A 15,710-nucleotide genomic window follows, 5' to 3' on the forward strand; every position below is an offset into this window, starting at 1 on the left:
TATTTCATTGTCAAATATTATGGTGATAAATGTAGACTAAGGATGTAATTTGCTTCAATTAAAATTGTTTTATGAAAATTGTGTTTCTGCATATAAACCTTAAAGGTTTATGATTTCTCAAAGGCAGAACTGAAGGTAAATAAGTCCATGATTTAATAAGAAACTGATTATCTATACACTCCCCCCATTTTGGGAAACCCAGGATGAGCTTTTCAAAATTAAAAATATTGCCATCCTTGTGGTTCCAAATGCTTTCCCTCCCTTTACTCCACAAAATTAAGCAGAAGGCAAGCTGCAAACTCTTGTTCTGTTTCACATACTGAAATAAATAGTGCACTTTAATTATAGGGGTACAACCCAGTCTGGTGCACTCAGTGCCATGCCTAGACCCTTTGCATAATGAATATATTATACCTGAAATTTAATAGCAAAAGTGACAAGCTTTTGCCAAGTCTCATGGGGGATTACAACATGCCACGTGTAATGCTTTCTGAAATAAGCATTACCGTCTTTCTGCTAGAGGTGCTTAAAAATCTTAAACTGACAATTCCTAGAGTTGATTCAGACTTCACTAGTTCACCCTGTTTGTAGCTCCTAATTAAGACACTGTGGCAAAAAAAATCTTCTATCTTGAAGCATATTTCATGTATACAGATATGCTTGGACTTATTCAATACCATCCCCTGTCCCTGGTAGTCCTTAGCACCAGAACAGCCCTGGCAGAAGCAGAACAAGCCTCTCTCAGTTATCTGGGGCAGACTTGGCCAGTTGAAGATGGTTGTAGATGTCTGTGGCTGGTTCCCACAGTTCTCATGTGACTCTTTCCCCCCAAGATGGAGCTGCTGCTTACTCAGGGACAGTAGCCTGAGAGACTGTGGGCTGGGGGGAACAATAACTCTCTGTGTCGTGGGACTGCTGGGGAAACTTCCACCACTCCTACTGGGCTCCAGGGGCAGCCAGGAGTTGGTGGGGTGAGTGGGTGAGAGATGCACCCTTGAAGGAGGTTAGCACCAGTCAGGAACACATAACACCTGAGAAGAAAGACTTGTGCTAGTGATGGCTTTTGTCTGGAAGCAAGAAGGGCAGAACAAGCAGTGAGGATGATGAAAGGATAAAAATATTGCATGAGGACTCATACAATGATGACAAAATACTCTTTTCTTTATATCTCATAAAATATGATTTTATTGTTTATGACATTTCTTGAGGTTGTAGCTGAGGCTCAAATATAAATACAAGCAAAATTTTTCAGAGATACCTGCAGAGCCAGAAATCAAAAGAGAGCAGTCAGAGACTTTTCCAGGTACTGCTCACAGACAATTTCAGGTAAGACAGCAGTACAACTATGTCCAGACCCCCATTACAAAACAAAGTGGATAGAAGAGTTCTTTCAAGAATTACATGTGCTTGCTATTTGCCTTCTGAAATGCAGCTGTCAGAGAAGAAATTGCAAAGACTCTGAAGTTTCTGCTGCTTATCTGCTACCTGATATCTCCTGCTGAGGAGTTATACCATGTTTCAGTTAAACTACAAGAAACAGCCAAAATGCCAGACACTTTCCAACTAAAGAATTGCAAAACCTCAAACTTCTATTTCACGTATTGCCATAATTCCTAGTTTGGAAGACCTTGTTGCTAAAGCTTAGAATCTAGAAAAGTAGAATTTGAAGAATCAGAGAAGAGCTTCCAGATTTCTGTCCACACTACTTTTTTGATTGGCCTTATTTCCCCTTTTTTCACCCTAAACAGTTTTTGCTTTAAACCATCTAGTCAGCCTGGCATACTTAATCTGGAATGATGACCTGTCATTAAAAATTCCTTTGATAAACTTAAAAAAGTTTTAAGAAAAGATGAACTAAAGGTGTAAGCTGAATTTGAACCAGAAAACATAAACAGGAAACCAAACAAAGCAGAGAAGAAATGCATTTCTGTTTTGTGTCACGTGTAAAGCATCAAAGATGGTGACAAACTGGAGATAGCACAGTGAAGTGCCACTAAAGAGCATATGGCATGAGGGGTGCTGAACAGCTTGAGGAAGAGACATTTAAAGGGTGATTTAATAGTATTCATGCACTGCTTAGAGAATACAGAAAAGAGTGTTGGGCTGATTTGGGAAGTGCACTGTGAAAGAACAAGAGAGAGAGACCACAAGGTATACAAAGGGAAATTCTTATGAAATAAAAAGATGGGGGCAAGAGAGCAAACAAAACCCAATATGAAAGGTTAAGTAGTGGAGTGGTTTGTCTATGGATACTGTGGAATTTTCATCTTTGGAGGTGTTCAGTGTACAGCTAGATAAGACTTTGAATAATCTGATCTAATCTTACGGTTAGCTAGGTTTTGAGCAGGAGGTTCAAAGAGAGGAATATTTTCAGTAGACTCCTTCAGAAAGACTTTTTTTCTGTGATTTTATAATTCAATATTTTTTCTGTAGGTGTAACTTAAATTATAGATGAGGGCAGCAAAAAATATCAGTGGGGGAAAAAGTTCTTTGGGCAGCAGAAGTAAGGTCAATAATCATAAATTTCTTAGTACGTGTTCAGAGGAAGTGAAGTAGTAATATTAGTGGAGATACTAGGTGAAATGGAGTAAAAGAGGCATTAATAATTCAGATACACTAGACATATGCAAATAAATTCATTATCTTGATAAAAATGTTTATTTATATTTAAATGGATGAATAGTAAACATTCTGAAATTTAAAAAAAAAAAGAAAACAAACAAGCAAACAAAATCAAAGTCAACAGACCACTGATCAAAAGGCTATTAAAAGAATTTATCAATGGAAAATGTTTATAAGAACAGCTGATATAGGAGTTGGGAAACATGGTGTGTACTGAAAAGCAGATATATTTTGTATGTAATTATTATTCTTTGTAATTTGCCTGGAGTAAGAACTGACTTGGTCATAGTCCAATGTTCATAAAGAATGGATACTTTAGTCTTTCAATAATACAAGAATAAAAGTTGTCATAAGACACGGTACCACCATTTCCTGATATAATTTGTAAAAGAATCAGGAGATGGGGTTGTTAGTGCTTAATTTGAAGGCAAATGTGGGCCTCAAATATGTTTTACTTTGTCCGTACATGTGATGTAAATTTGACAATGCTGGTACAAAATAGTTTCTATTTTGTGATAGTGGTGCATATCTGAGTGAAAAAAAAAACACCAAAAACACACAAAAAAAGAAAAAAAAACAGAAAACTGAGTCTAGAGATGGAAATTTGAGATGGAAATCTGATAATAAATGATAAATGGACATGTGATAGTCATCCTATATAGTGATAGTATAAAGTAGGGGATCCTTGGATTCCCCTCTTAAAGTTCCCTTATGTTCTGCTTTCTGAAATTTGCCGTATCTCTATCTCCATTTGAACAAGGACAAATTATTAATGAAATACAAGAAATGAAAGAATTTCTATGAAGCTCTGCAGCACACCCGTAAAAGAGTGAAGACTGAGAGCCTCATCCTAAAATGTACTAAGGATATAATGAAATCTAATATTTACAATGGGAAGAGTGACTGTGTAGAATTATGTGGGAAGTGAGTACATTTTGTAGTGTAACATGAAATTTGTCTCAATCAGCCCATCACATAAAGTTAAATTATGTATGATAGAAGAAGTGCTTCAGAAATTCAGAAGGGACTTTACTATTTACTTCTACAGGAAGAAGCTTGTATTTGTTTACAAAAATCAGTGAAAAAAACCCAGTTATTTTTCTTTTTAATATATTTAAATGACTGATCAAAATCAGCAGAAGTCTTTAATAGCTCTCTTGAGGATCCTTGCAGATGAATTATAAGAAAGAGTCATTGTCCAGAGGAATGAAAAAAGCCTCTGTAAATGTGTATACACTGTTGAAACAAATAAACACTTGAAAAAGGAGTAAAAGTGTCAATAACAACACACTTGAGGAAATGGTCCTTTTACTTTTAAAAGTTCATGTCAAAATTCTAGGGAGCAGAAAGCAAAAAAAAAATCACATTGAATTTTTTTTTTAATTTATATTGTTACTGAAATTAACAAAATTTTGGCAAGCTATTTCAGTATTTTGAGCTTTGTTTCTAGGAGACAATGTAGTAGTTCCACTAAAATAGCATAAACTGAAAGTAATGTTATTTTTAAAATAATGACTTTTCACTGTCTTTTTAAATGTAAACTTGGTTTTATAACTGATAATGTTCATTGAACTATAAATTGATAATTTAATTTGATGTCTTGGTTACAGTGATGACTTTATAGAAACAACAGAAGTACAAAAACACTGCATTTTCCATGCAAAAAAAAATAGTTAGAATACACACAAGAAGACTGCTATTCCAAAATGTTTAAAGTGCTCATGTACAAAAACAATAATTTAGAAAGGAGAAATGGCAAAAAGTACCTTTTCTGTCATCTGAATAATATAGTATGACTCAAGCATGCAAGAAGACTGTATAAAGAAGAACTGTATAAGTGGTACCCATTTTAAGTGTCTTTAGGGTAATAATTAATTCATTAAAAGATGTGCTACCATTGTTAAAGAATGATGAACTGAAAGTAATTTTGACATTTTCTTGTCCTAAGTTAGAAGTAGCAGACAGCTATCTTATAAAATGGCTTTAAATAAAATGAATGCATTGATATGAAAAATGAATGGAAACAAACCTAAAGTATAATTTATGAATGAAGAAGACTTTTCTATATATTCTACCTCTTGTATCTGAAAAAATAGGAAGAATTATTGTGTTCCTCTATAGTCATGAGTTTTTGTTGGTTGCTCCTTTTGCTTGCAGGACAGTTACAGCAAAAGTCTTAAGTGTAAAAACCTGGAGGATCATGTGAAAGCTATAAAAAACCGAAAATCACTACAAAAAGGTAGGCTAAAAATCTAGGTAAAAAACATGTCAATATTTTCATTTGTATGCCATTTCAGTAGAAAAAACAAATTGTCAGCTACATAGGGGGAAAGTTTTCCTAAAGTAACTTTTTAGAAGAGAATTAAAGGTATGCAGTGTGCAAACTACATAGTACAGTATATCCAGACCTGTAGGCAGCCAATGATTTAGTTAAGTTAATAATTTAGTAACTGATATTAATCTTTGCACTAACAGAAAAAACAATAAATTATTATTCCCAGGTGGTTGGGTCTGGACCTAAATCATGGGAAGTGAAAGAAGCAGAATATCCCCTGATTTCCTTTTTTCTTTTCAAATTTCAATGAAGAAAAAGAATAACAAAAGAGAAAGAAAACTTCATTCTTGATGAAATCTGGAAGATTTAAAAGCAGTTCATGACAAATGTAAAAAAATCAGCAAAAAACAAAATTCAGATTTTGAAATTTTCAGTTAGCTGAGGGCATCACCATGATGCTCATGAAGATTTGACAACATATGGATGGATACTTGACATATTTTGAAACTTGAAAAAACATTCATACACATTTTTTTGTGGTGTCAGGCTTTTCATATAATGGCTTATGACTAATCAGTGTGAAAAAGCCATGCAGATGGTTATGTACACATAGCCTGAGGGACAGTTTTGTGTCATTTTATTTCTTTAATGGATATATTTTTTTAAAAAATTGTTTATTAATAACCTATTTATTGTATGAAAGGGAATGTATCTTTAAGGTACTCTCAAATTTAATTAAGAAAGAATTATTATGTAATGTGGATGCTCATTTAATGCCATGCTGATTTTCTAAAAAAAAAAAAAATACAATAAAATTCACTTCTCTTGGATTCCTTTACTTTGACCACTAAAGATCATGGTGATCAATTCTCAGAAAGGGAAAACTTGTGTCCTGCTATGGATAGCAATAGTGGTCTATTGCACCTTTGTGACTAACCATGAAGATTTCTGTTTATCTGGAAAGCACCCAGTGAGAGTAGACACCTAAGCAATGTATTTACATTAAAAAACACTTAAATAATATGTGTCTCTTGCTTTAGGAAGAGGTTTCTGTACTCAAATGATAGAAGAAAAAGTAAAAGAGATGGGAAGGTGATGTCTGTGATTACACCATTCTGCAATAGCTCTCCTCATCTGTATTTGTGGCATGCTTTGTGATTTCACAGTGTTGCCAGTTTGGGATTGATTTGCAAACTAGAAAAAAAATATTTTTGGTCTTCTGGGGAAAAAATACAATGTAAGAATTGAGAAATGCCTTAATGTTTGAGGAAAAAAATGGAAGAAATTTTAATTGCCAATAGAATTGTTAATAGAATTACAATATAGTATATGTACATCCCTATTTCATTCAGTGGGAAATCCTGATTAAAATTCTTTTTTACTGTGGCCTAATGCCAAGAACTGACAAAGAAATAGAAGAATCTGCAAACAAAGTGCAACCTAGCACTCAAGGGAAAGGTTGGATGAGAAAGAACAGCATTACTACCATAGCAACAATCTGTCGTGTACACAGTTTCTGAGGTTTAAATGCAGCTTTATCAATTTAGTGGGTGAGGGAGGTGCCCAGCTGTAATATTTTTATGTCCAAATCTTAAACTATGGCTTCCAGCTTTGGAGATATTTTTTCTTGGTATTAAATCTGTTCCACTGAAATGATGTTAAATTGGTTCACTGTAATAAATAAAACAGGTCTAAGAAAACAGGTGGATTTAGACAATGAAAAATTATAATCTAATAGAGAACAATTACGGCTGAAAAGAAAAAAAATTATTGTATTTCCATAATAGTAATTAAAGGAAATGAACATCTAGTGTATGAAAGATGAACTGTAGAGATTAAAATGGAATCTAATCTCATAAGAGGTGAAAAGAAGGGCAGAAACAATGACAAACCACAAGGTGGGAAATGCTTATGGGTCATTGCACCTGAGCCATATGAATACATACATGAAGCTTTGATATTTTTGTCTATTAACCTCTATGAAAAATATGTGTACATGTCATTCATACACATGCTGTACAACTTCCAGAACACTGAGCCTGAAATAGAGAATATGCTATAATTGTAAAACATTCTGGAGAACTGCAAGTCAGTCCTGCAGGTCATCAAATACATCAAACGGATATCAGAGTTACTACACCAAAACAATCCAAATTAATTTGTAATTTATAGTATACTAAATGCATCCCCAATGCATCAACACATTGAACTCACTATATCTGTACTGTGCTTTTCTCATAGTTGGAAGTTTCGGTAAAATTAGTTCAGCTTCAAAACACATGATCAAAAATCACCTTTCACAACATTATCTGTAATCTTCCCCTAACCTGTTGATTGCTGCATGTTGAATAGAAAATTAATATTTTGGCCATGAAAGACACTAGTAAAGAAGGCATGTAAAACTCCATATGTGATGAGTCAGAGCCTACACTCTGGCATAAATAATTGCCCAAATTAATCCTTATTCCTGTCTTGTAAATGTGGTGGAGTGTATAAAATATGTGCCTCTGTGTGTGTGTGTGTGTGTGTATGTGTGTGTGTGTGCACTAGCATCTGTATGCACAAATTAACTGACACACAGGACTGCTTAGTGTGAATATTTTGTGATAAAATTGCAAGGCAACATTCTAAATTGAAGTGACAACAGATTTTTTTAGAAGAGAGCAAATCAAAACCACAGATGGAACCTGTACCATTTTTTTCAAGCATTGCATTTGTGCTAAAAGACAGCTTTGAGTTGTAAGATACAAGCCAATTTGCCTTGCAAGGCCAAGTAAGTATTTTTAATCATGAAATCTGCTAAGGGAAGGAAATAGTTTCCTCTAGTTCTTATCTCTATATATATTATAAATAAAAGCGAGGGAAATAGACCTTGATTTTGATCCTCTTTGTGCTATTGAAATAGTTTTTATAAAGATGAAATATTTTTGTGGCCAAAATAATCTCAATACTTTTTAAAAGTTCATTTTTTCAGAATAACAATTTAATCCATTGTGTGCAATGAACACTTAGATTTGGTCTACTGAATACTCTTACCATGAGCCATGAACCTTGTGGTGGTTCATACTCAGAAATAGCTCTATGTAGATTCATAGGTGTACAGAGCACAGCTATATGGCTCCAAATCCTATTATATTAGGCTATATAGGAACTTAGGAATGCATTGCTCTTTTATTTTTCCATCTTGTGCTTTAGAAAAATATCCAAAATTTTGCTAATGATTATAATCTTACCATTAGATTTTTATCATTATAGCATAACTCTGCTTGGATAGAGATAAATTCATTAAATTCAGTTTGCATAATCATCCTTAAGAAATACATGCTTCTCTGAGCAATCCAATAATGTCTGTAGGCTAACTGGGATTATAAGGAAAATTTAATTTAAATATAAATTTTATTTTTTTTTTACCCAAGACAAGATAAAACTGGTTCAAAATTAAACAATACTAATCATCATCATCATCTAAAGTAATATAAAAAGAAAATAATATAATAATGTAGAAGTGCTGTATCAATCCTGGTTTTATCTCACTGACTTTACTTTCCAACTCATTCACTTTACTTGTCAGAGTGCTACACCCCATCCTATGGGACACCTGACAATTTTACACCTGCTTCTGTACTTGAATTCTTATATTATTGGACTCACATTCCATATTTTCTTTATTTTATGTCCTATTCTGTTGGATTTTCTCTTGTATTACCATATATGATACTCACATATATAATAATACAAATAATACAAATACTATCTATGTCCATCTATCTATCTATCATACTATTTACCTATTTCTTTAGAATGTTGATCTTATGTTTTTCTAGACTTGTTCAAATATTCATTCTGAAAGTCATGAAGCAGTTTTAGTGGATTTCTCTGACATCCCACCCTGCTGGGATAGTTTTGGACATAAACCCCAATTGTCTGGTATATTTATCTGTCATCTGTATGACCAAAGAACGCATCTCATTTAGGCCCCATTTACTTTTTGTGATGGGTGGAACGAAAGAGCTGTAGGGATGCTTTAAATTCCAATTTTCAGGGAAAATGCGAATGAAGAGAAAAAAATTGGAGCGACGTAGATAGAGGTGTAGATTTCCATCAGATTACAAAAATCTTAGATCATCACTCCTATATTTATATAGGCGGTGTTTTGCCATTTCCACTGACTGTCAATTTCCTTTTTAGATTGGCTGTTCATTAGCACTTCACACATTACTAGTTCATCTTCTTGTCCAGCTATTCCAGGAGATAGATATTCTGTTTCGGTTGAAAACCTATTGAAAAAATGTTGTTCCCATGAAGTGAGATTCCAATTCTCTCTAAAAAAATATTTTACTAAGAACAGGTACTGCTGCTTAGAATACTCATCAGTGGGGTTTGTTTAAAGAGGGAAAGAAATAGAAAAGTAAATCAGGCCTTCAATATAAAGTGAAGTGGTTTCTAACAATTTGAACAATTTCCATATTTGGATTCTTGGTTTGATAAAATATATGATAGAGAAGCTAATTAAGGTCAGTAGGGTTAATCCTCATGCAACCTGTGACAGTGATGCATAACAGAAATACTCCTGGATAGAAAGGCAAAGGAAGGCCTGAAAAGAGTAAAAGTGACAAAACACAACAAGCTGTACAGCTCCATAAATTACTCCTATGATAAAGGGGGAGGAAACGAAATGTCTTTTCCTGCCACTATTCAAACACTAGCAAGGTGAAATATGACTTCTGGAAACTCATTTCACACTGCTAAAATATTTTCACTTTTAGCAGCCACTCTGCCTAGTGGAGTATGGACAGTTAGTTACTACAGTATGATCTCTTCACTTCCTCCAATCCATTCTAAATAACTCTATATCCTTCCTATACACCCCTGTGTTGTGGTCTCCAGAAAGAAGAGAAATTAAAATAGAATGAGGCAGGATATCAATTTTTTTTTCCATAATCTCAAGAGATTTTATCTTTTTGCAGAAACTACCAAATTGCCGCAGGAAACAGCATAATGTTATCCCTTTTTCTTGCCATGGATGTATTTCCACAGTGAAGGAGGTACTCCACCATATTTTGGATCCCCAATGCCAGGCCATTTCCCCCTGTAGTGGTTCAAAGGAGCAGAAGAAAAAACAAGTGAGTCATAGACATTAAATAAGGGATTTGTTATGGGTTTTCAGCTTTTGAGGCTACAGACATTCTAATTTCCTTTCAGTGTGAGCCCCAAGGGTGCATCTTCTTACATTCTCCTTAGATTCAGCTAGAAGGGACAAATAAATGTACAAGCATGTGGGATCTATGATGTGTACTAACAGCTCTCCCCATCCAGAGGATCAGGGACCAGGACTGCAAGAGAGCATGCATGATCCACAGTTAAGATTTCACCAAAGATTTGAAAAAAGCAGATAATGTCTCTGAAGATTTAACAAAGACCATTAATTCCTCCACTTTATTTTCATATACAGCTAAAGAATTTTGCACTAGTAGAAATACCACATCCCAAAATGCAAATATTGCTTTGAGAAGAAAAATCTACATTTATATTATTTTCTTTCTACAACTTTGTATATATGTGAGAGTAATTTCCTATGCTGGATGATTATCCTAATTAAAGTGTGCAGAAAAGAAAATGAATGAAAGCAAAAGCACCACAGAATATTTTTAAGAACACAGACATGAAAAACATAAACTTGTTCTAAATGTGAAGTACCCAGTGTTATGACTCACTTTGTGATTCAGGCAGCACTTATTATGTAAGACTGTTTATATTCTCTTCCAAAACCTTGTTACTTTTTTCATGGCCTTTTTTTTCGGCCTACATCCTTAAAAAAATACGTAATTATTCTGTAAAACATTCTAGTTGGACCAATTAAAGATAACACTACAATTCTCTCTTTGTCTGTTTATTTATGTAGGGATTGACTAATTCAAGGTATATGGAGAAATGTTTTTTTGACCCTACAGCTCCCAAGCAAATGATCTAGTTATTTTTCAGTGATGAAATCAATTAATTTGATGTGACTCCTGCATTCCTGACTGTATAATGATCCAGTTTCACACAGAGGAAGTGGTTACAACTTTTCCCAGAATGCCTTGCAGTCTGATGGTTAACACCTTTCCTGGACTTCAGGGAGGCTGAATTTTCTCTGGGTTTTGGAGAAAAACAGAATTGAGGTTTCACACTTCTAAGCACAGATCCATAGCAGATTTCTGTTATATACTGATGGATACCAGCACTGGCTACCTTTGATAAATGCACACATTCAGTTCAGTGCCTACTGAAGGACGCTCTTCAATACCAAACATTTCTTTCAGCTAGCTCTAGGCAGTGGTTCATTCAACAGACAGACTGTTTGGCATATGCTTTGGATTAGTTTAACTGAATAGACTGTTGGGTAACCCAGGTGCATTCAGCTTAGAAGGTGTCATGCAACTCATGTGCTTAAATATTAAGTCAAGGCTAGTTATCTTTATAAGCAAAAGAAAAAAAAGAGTTTCCAATAAAAAACCCAAAACAATTCCATCCTAAAATCACTATCCAAAATATCTTTCAGAAATCCATCCCTGTAAAAACTGCTTTCCTTTTTCAGCTGTCTAAAATTAACTGATGTGAATTGTTTGGTTTTGGTGGTTTGGAGTTGGTTTTTCTTAAGTACAATGTACGTACTTCTAAGTACAGCTTGAATGTTCCAAAGTTTGAGTCTAAGTACAATGTAACGAATCTCAAACCTTAAAACAAAGTCTCTGACAAGCTGATATTGATAAGCAAGATCCAATATAATTTCAGATATACAAGATATACACAAATTCATTTCCAACTTAAATGAAACAGAGTAATATGGGAGAGATATAAATTAGGTAGCTGCTTGTTCATAACCTCAGGCCTAGTGAGAGATATTAGACACAAACCTCCAGTCTTCAAATCTCCTGCAGTTTGCCAAGTGCTCAGTACCTGTTTGCCTGTGCTCAGATTTTTCTTCGATAGTTTTGGCTTCCAAATTTCAATACAACTGGAGTTTTATTGACTTTAACAAAAAAAACCAAAAAAACCCCAAAAACAAACAAAAAACCACAAACAAAAAACCAACCAACCAAACAAACAAAAAAAAAAAAAAACAAAAAAAACCCCACAAAAACCAAAAAAAACCCACAAAAACCAAAAAAAACAAAACCAAACAAAAAAAAATTGTCTTATGGATAAATTCAGGTTTAACTGGCTTCTGCTTCATTAGTTTTTATTTTTCTGACTATTTTTATCGGTGCTGTCTTCCATTGTTTTTTTACTATATCAGTCATTTTGTATTGTTTCATGACAATTTACAGTTTTCATCAACAGCAATCAAATTCCTGATGAAATCTGTATCTCTTTGTTTCAAAGTTATTGTTGGTGGTCATTGAAAGGGAGGGCTAAAAAAGAAAATTAATCTAGTATGTGATCTTCTCATTAAAGTAAAATGGGGTCTCAACAGAGAATTGTTTTTCTTTGGAACTATTCTAGAACAAAGTGATTTAAATTTTATTACAAAAAGCAAATATGTTGTTTATGCATCAAATAGACTTACAAAGATAAGTCTAAAGATTGATTTATTTCAGACTTACATGCACGAAATACCAATCAGCTTTCATTTCAGCTATTAACATAGTATATAATTACCTTTGGCCAAAAAGAAAATATCTCTTTCCTTACAGGTTTGACTCTATTTTAAACTTCTTTTCATATTTGTTGCTATTCACTGACAAATAAAGCAGATAGTTACAGAAAATAAAACCTGATCTTTTGTGGGATTGCGTGACTTTTACCTTTAGGCTATTTACATTAGGTTACAGAACATAGTTTGTTTATCTTTTTTGTTTAAAAAAACCTTCAAATTCATGTGTGAATAAAATTGTGAGTAGGGAAAAATATAGATATTTTGGGGTTTATGCTTATAGTTAAAATCAATTATTGTATACATGTGTGTGTATACAAACAAATTTTGATTCAGCCTTTTAATTTTTTAAGGGTTTCTTTTTTCAAATCAGTGCACTTGTCAAAGATATTGCTAGAGTCTTTTCATTAAGAAGTCATTCTATAGGTATTACCACAATCTTTTAATGAGGAAAATATTGTAACATCTTCAGGTGCATGAAAATTTCTCCACAAAAAATTTCCCATAATTTTAATTTATCTATCATTATTACTCTGAAACATACATGGACTTTTTTTTTTTTGGTGCTGTAATGAGGAACCATCACCAGTAAAAGAAATAACAGCTGCACTTTTGGTCTCTTCCATTTAACAGAGATTTTTTTCTCTTTTATTTGATGGTTCTCTTCCTTCTTTTTATCTGTCCTGAAGACTGACAATTTTCTTTTATTCTTAATTCTGTCAGATTACTTTTTCATTAAAAGGAAAAAAAGAATATGCTGTAAAGCATATTTCTGAGTCAATTAAAGTTTTGCTGCTAAACCACAATGGCAGAACACGTGTTTTAGCAGTAATTGAGCTGTTGCTACTGCACACATTAGAAAATTTTCTATCAATTGTGGGGGCTGAAAGAAAAAAAAAAAAACAACCAACCCAAACCCAATTAGAAAGACACTATATAATTACTTGATCTTCTGGTCATGATGAGAGAGGAGGGGTCTGAAAAATCCATTTATAGAAGAATATCTAAATGATTTTTATTTGTGTTCTGAAGTAATGATTCTCCTTTCTCTTTATGGCTGGTAAAAGTAAGGTAAACTCTAGGATATATCTCTTATGATTTTTTTTGTGTCTATCATTGCCCCCTTTCTAGTCTTTCTGTGCATTTTAAATTTCCTCATGTCTTACTGTAGGTACTTGCTTTACCTAAATTCCTCTAAATTTGCTCCAAATTAAATGTATTTTTGATGCACATGAACAAACACCTTTTTCTAAATTTAATTTTGGTTCACAGGATTTTAAAGAAAACTTTAGTAGTAATAGTTTATTTCTGCCTGCAGCAGAGTTTCTCTCTTTTTATTATTGTTGCAGCAATCTTTCTGACTTATCAGTCAAGTAAAAGAGAAGAACATATTATTACTGTAGTTATCAATGAATAAAAACAATAAAAGTTGTAATTAACTCTATATTTTCACTAATTACAAGCTAGACTAGTTATGTACTTTCCACTTTAGTGAAAACAAAGAGAGAAGGACTGAATGTAAATTGGGAAAGAGGAAATTCTATTGTGTTGCTTCATAAGCAAGCCTGATGTTTCAATATTATGGAGATTTGTGTGACTGAAGAAGAAATTGAAAGGCAATTCAATCTTGGTATGTTCCTTAAAATCACATTCTTTTCATTTTTTATAAATTTCAGTTTACCCTGATTTTTCTCTGCAGAAACAATATGAGAAGGGAATCTTGCAAGTTCTGGATTATCTAAACCATACCTCACTATCTTTTACTCATTTGGAGCTGACAGCTCCCATTCACCAGTGAAGAGAGCCTAGGTAGCCTTGATAATTCTACATCCATACAGTGCAATTTTTCTTTGGGAAAAAAGGAAAGTAAGCAAAGAAAAAATCTAGTCTGTCATACATTTAGAGGTATAGAAATACCTATTTAAGCCTGAGTGAGTTAAGATCTCTATATAGTCAAAGAAATAGATACTTTCAGAACACAGCTCATCTCATTCTATCTCTATGATAAACTAAAAGACTTGTTCCCATGAGATGGAAATTTCTTTTTTAAACATAGCTGTTCTACTCCCTGAAGGTTCACAGAATTTTAAAAACATAGAAGAAACAAGTAAACTTTAGAAAAATTTATCTGTACTTCACATACCTTCTCTTTTTGATTGCTATCATCTTTACCAAACAAGTAAAGACTTCAGGGATGATAATTCAATTTTAAAAATTCCCACATCCTAAGATGCTTGAGATAATATTGAGCTTCCAAGTTACCTGTCTAGGATTAGGAGATATGTCACAGCAACCAAAGGAGATTTATCCCCTTCTGAAATGATAACTCGGAAAAGGAGGAACAACTTTGACCATATTAAATGGCATTAGATATCTATGATTAGACATCAGGTGGGACTCAGAAGGCCATAACTTCATGTGTCCACAATGCCTTTATATGAACTAGTGTGAGGTCTCACTGTGCTCAACAAAAATTAAGGGAAGAAATCACCCATAAGCATTTAGTATCCTGTTAGATGCTCTAGTACATGAAAGGTGTCATTTGACTAGTGTGACATCTTGCTGACGCGAGTTTTAAGAGAAAATCATAGTGCTTGCATATCCTGGGTCTAGGATACTCGAAATGGCACTGAATTATATGTCATTTGTTTAAACTATTAATGTATATGTACTATAGATGTGTGCATGTATATATGTCTGTCTATACTCTCGCATATATGAAAAAACTCTCAAAATAGCCTAATAATATTGTGTGAATTAGCACATAATATTTTATAGTTAAAAAAATGCAGGAAGGAAGAAAGAATGTAAACCATGCACGTATATAAAAAAATGTGTTAGTATACCTTGCTCTGTGTGTGTAGAAAAATGGAGAAAAAATATATATGATGAAAAATAGATAAAAAAGTGGCATGAGAGTGAGAGAATGAAATGTTAATGGTTACTGACTCTAGCAAGTGGCCATTTGTGAAAGCAGCAGGGTGCTTTGCTGGGGCCAGGTTTTTGCCACCCACCCCCCAACCAAAGGGGAGGAGGAGAGTTTTATGTGTGTGGTGATGAAACCTTGGATCTGCATAAGTCATAGGGGGTGAGTACCCACCACTGGAGGCTACAAACTGGGATTTGAGCCAGATCAGGGAGAAGGCTGATAAGAAGGAGACCCTGCAGAGGCAGATA

General features: G+C 33.7%; 1 long non-coding RNA gene across 1 annotated transcript in view; it reads right to left on the reverse strand.

Moving 5' to 3' along the window:
• The window catches only part of LOC139591846 (uncharacterized), a 114,946-nt gene that overhangs the window by 67,342 nt on the left and 31,894 nt on the right, over positions 1-15,710 (reverse strand). The gene's annotated exons all lie outside the window — the stretch shown is intronic.

The sequence above is a fragment of the Agelaius tricolor genome, unplaced genomic scaffold, assembly GCF_023055355.1.
Source record: "Agelaius tricolor isolate 1412-34295 unplaced genomic scaffold, bAgeTri1.0.p SCAF_7, whole genome shotgun sequence".
Lineage (NCBI taxonomy): Eukaryota > Metazoa > Chordata > Aves > Passeriformes > Icteridae > Agelaius > Agelaius tricolor.